Raw genomic sequence first — 4,394 nt, forward strand, 5'->3', positions numbered from 1 at the left:
TTACTAGCTTAAACTCACTTTCCATCTGATATGACCTTCTATCCAAAGAGTTTAAATTTTATACATGCAAAAATAATTTCCTCATCTTAAAATCCAAATAAAACATGTATAACCTTACCTTTCCATATTGCAGATTTGAACAATCGCGATAAAATTCTGGATCAGTTTCTTTCATCTTTGTATATTCATCCGCATTCAAAGGGATGTTTTTGGTGTGCTTCTTGTAGGCATTATATAGGGACTTCTGGTTGAACACTGAATTGTACAATTAGAAAGCCAGTAAGACATCAATTCCAAGACAGTTACTCACGTGTAAGGATAAACAGAGTCTCGAAACAATTACAGCAGTCAATAATAAAGTGAAAGACTATATGTGTGATTTACATATCTATGTTAAGACTCCTTACAGTGTCCTTTTAAAGGTTAAAAATAATTTATCAACGCTTTAATTAAGCCATTTGTAAAGAGAAATCTATCCTTGACTTTTTCTAAGAAACCCACTGACTTATTATTCAAAATTCTTGATTGAGCTTGTCTGGTAGATTATCTTAATTCAAAAGAGACCGTAATTGGTTTTCTAATCTAATACCAAAAAAATAACTTTACTAACGTTCTTCCTGGAGGGAGAAGAAGAGGGAGGAATTTAGCTTTCCACTCCATTAAAGAAATAAACAGACAAGGCATGGCATGATAATAACCAGTAAGATATCATTACAAGCGAGCTTCTCTGAAACACCCTTCTATCCCAAGTCAGTCATTCATACATACAGGTTAAATAACTCCAAACATAAGTTCGTCTGATAATCTTGCCTGCCACTATAAGATACAAAGCGAATGAAGCAACACTGGGTTCGAAAGTGGCCATGGGATCAAGTTCAGCGCACAAGGAGTAGAAGCATTAGTGGTAGTAAGCATTCTGCCATTGAGATTCAGAACTTGATCATACGAAAATTGTATGAGAGACGGTCAAGCTGGGCCTTGAATAAACTAACAAAAGAAAATCTGAATTTCAATCCGGAATCGACTGGGAGAGAGTTAGCAATGTCACTTGGCATATTCTTAACCTGCAGAAACACGGTATGGCCAATTTCTCTCCTCATAGCTTCAACTACCTTCATATCGATATTCATGGCAAGATTTCATGAATAAGCATCCCTGACATAGAATACATTGATCGCTTTATCCCCTCCGGTTGTCACATCTGCTCTTGTCACTGAGAGACCATTTTCACGGAACATGCGAGTGACATCCGAAAGAAGGCCTACTCTATCGCTTGCACACAGCTCAAGACTCAGGCCCTGTTCAGCAGGAGCTAGAGGTTATTAGATTCAGCAGCAGAAGTAGAGATTCAGATCTTCAGATCAACATCTAAGTGAGCAATTAGTTGGATAAAACTTGAAAGATTTAAAATATGGAAGGCAAAATCCACTGACTCTGTGTTTCTCATCTTCTGTGTCTAGGGTACAACCATCCATATGCCGAATGTAATATTCCTGTAAGTGCAAATTTTTTTATTTAATTAGAATTTTTTTTTGGGTTAAGACAGATGAGAAGATGAGTTTTGAACTAATAACCTTAATATTAAGAAATGCCTTAACAGCACACCTAATCACAATATATACAAATCACAGTATATACCCACTAGCCCAATCAGAAAGACTGAACACATTATTGCCACACATTAATTAAGGACATGTTTATGTGTTCGGTTCTTGAGGGAAAACAATTTTGGGAGGGTCAAACACCTTCCCTCACATACAAAGGGAAACTAAGATTTGAATTTGAACAGTTTGCATGCTGGCTCCCATCTCAATCACTAAGCCACAGTCTGATGGAAGAAAATGCATATATTTTTACCTCTTTAACTTACCTGCAATGCATAAGGTAAATTGCAAGTGATTGAAGCATGAAAGACAACATACTGCATCTGTCAGAGTACAGACTGTATCAAACAGCAACTTTGGCCTGTCTCTACACTGGATATTAACCACAGAATAGCCTTTTTCATTGCAGTTCTCGATGGTAATGACAGGCTTCTTGTTTTCATCCAACAAAGTGGGGTCTGAGGAATCAGAAGAACACTCATAGTCCCTGTCAGCAAACATCAGCTGGTGCAGACGCCTCTCTCGGTGAGTTAAGCCCGTGGAAAAATCTGTCTTGACTCCTTTGGTGCCATTGTCATTCCCTTTAAGCACGTTTGAAAGTCATTCCTTAATGGTAGACAGACGAACTTCATCCTCTATAGGCCGGTTTGATAATTCATCAGTTACATATACAACACATGCTACTCTCATATTATGGGTCCAAGATTCTGCTGCTACTACATTGCAACCAAAGCTTGTAAGCACTGCAGAAATTTCTGAAAGAAGACCAGGGCGATCTGTCCCAGTCAATTCTATTGTTGTGTATTCTCCAATGGATGATTGTACACCTACAATCCTACCTAAACAAGTCTTCACCTCTCTACTGGAAGTGACACGCTTTGGTCCCAAGGACTGCAGCAAGAAAGTCAACAAATATTAATGAGTAAATTCTCATAAACAATTCCAACAAATCCAATATACCAACAATCTGCACAGCATCCTCTTGTTAAAATAATTTAATTTCCAACGTCAAGCTAAAGCTACCTGCTGTATGTATTCAATGATGCTTTCATCTGTAAGTTTATCCCCTAGTTGGTCTGTCACATGAAACGCTAACACAAAAGTAAAACTTGAATCATTCAATCAAACAATTGGCTGAGTCCCCTGCAATGTCCACACAGCAGCATTTGCAGAGATGAAAAGGGAAATGTTCAATGATAGATCTAAAGGAGCGAGCTTACCATCCATAAACCATCCACCATCTGAGGAAATATATGCTTTCGAAATGGTTAGATCTAGATCAGTCAAAAGTTGGACCACTTCAAGAAGTATGTCATGCTTGTTCCTACTATCCACCTGCACAGAGATCATCCACAACCCCAACTACTGAGAGAGAAGCACATCATCATGACAAAATTACTAACAGCCTGCAATTGCACAGGATTTTCTTCAGCCTTGGGCTGAAGCCAGCAATCCTTCCATCCCCATGAGGACAAGCATAGGTGGGAGGGGTTTCTTACCATGATTGGAAATAGCCATTGTAACACTAGCAATGCCTTGCCATGGCAATGGCCTCCATGATCTAGTTAACCAGCACAATAATGAACTCGAAAGAAATTTCAAATGTGAAGATCAGACGGAAACCCCAATAGAAGGAAATTTCAAATGTGAAGATCAGGGGGAAACCCCAATAGAGAAGAAACATTTTTTGGAGTTTAAAAAGAAAAAAAAGGAAACTCACCCGTAAACCTACAAATGGAAGGCCCTGGAGAAGCAATGAAAAACCCTTACCTGAAAAGGGGATCTCTTTCAAAACCAATTTATCAATAAGAATGAGCGGAAACCCTGACGATGGTTATTACCTCTACTGAACTACCATAATCTCCATTGTTGGATCAATCAAAGGACAAATGTACCATGGAGATAGAATGAGTGCAGAGATTTTTACAAGATCTGGATTTCATTCTAAAAAGGTGCGCAAATGGCAGTGTTTTCGCTGCTTCCCGTGGGTCGTTACCCTAACCATGCCTCAACAATCCTGAGTCGTCATCTTGCAGCAAAGAAGGGATTCCCTCACTCCCATCCGCGGCCCTCCTCATCCTCCTGCAGCAAAGAAAAACGCGAGCGGCCCTCCTCATCCTCGTGCGGCAAAGAAAAACACGACGGACGAGGCTGGTAGGTAACATAATTAATTAAATTTTTAATTAACCAATTTTATTTTAAAAGTTTTTTAATGTTTTTCAATTAAATTGGACGGCATCCGATTGTTCGATCGTCTAACAATGCATCTGACGGTTAGCATTAAGACAGAAAGGCAATTAGGGGAGTTGATTTCAGAGGGAAACGCCTTACGACGTAATTAATTCATGATAATAATAATGGAATAGAAAACAATGGAATAAATGGAGTCTGGATCTTTCCTCGGCTTTCAAATATAGCTAAATGTTATATAATTATTATTGATAATTTTAATAGAGGTGTACTTAATATTATCCATATTCATATAATATATTAATATTATCCATATTCATATAATATATTATATTCAATGTTCTATTTATTATTTTCTTTTATATAATATTGGGTATTTTGATTTATTTATTATTTATTTTTATATAATATGCGGTATTTTTATTTTTATATAATATTGGGTATTTAATATGAATTGAGTATTAAAATTTTCAATTTTCCATATATTTTTTATTTTTATTTTTATTTTTATATATTATTTTCATACGTTTATTTTTTATTTTTATATAAAATAAATATAAAAATAAAAAAAATATTATTTTCATAGGTTTATTTTTTATT

General features: G+C 36.5%; 1 pseudogene across 1 annotated transcript; it reads right to left on the minus strand.

Annotated features, from left to right (window-relative positions):
* Nucleotides 1–263: 263 nt before the first annotated feature.
* LOC149244863 (ACT domain-containing protein ACR3-like) lies at nt 264–3,720 on the minus strand (annotated as a pseudogene). The gene is made up of 7 exons (XR_016266491.1): nt 3,375–3,720; nt 3,104–3,165; nt 2,825–2,939; nt 2,628–2,695; nt 1,871–2,495; nt 1,434–1,493; nt 264–1,298 (listed from the first exon to the last, which is right to left on the minus strand). The product of XR_016266491.1 is annotated as an ACT domain-containing protein ACR3-like (transcript).
* Between the last annotated feature and the right edge of the window lie 674 nt (nt 3,721–4,394).

Source organism: Pinus tabuliformis, chromosome 7 (assembly GCF_031772625.1).
Source record: "Pinus tabuliformis cultivar Carrire ecotype Pingquan chromosome 7, CPIR1, whole genome shotgun sequence".
Classification (NCBI taxonomy): domain Eukaryota; kingdom Viridiplantae; phylum Streptophyta; class Pinopsida; order Pinales; family Pinaceae; genus Pinus; species Pinus tabuliformis.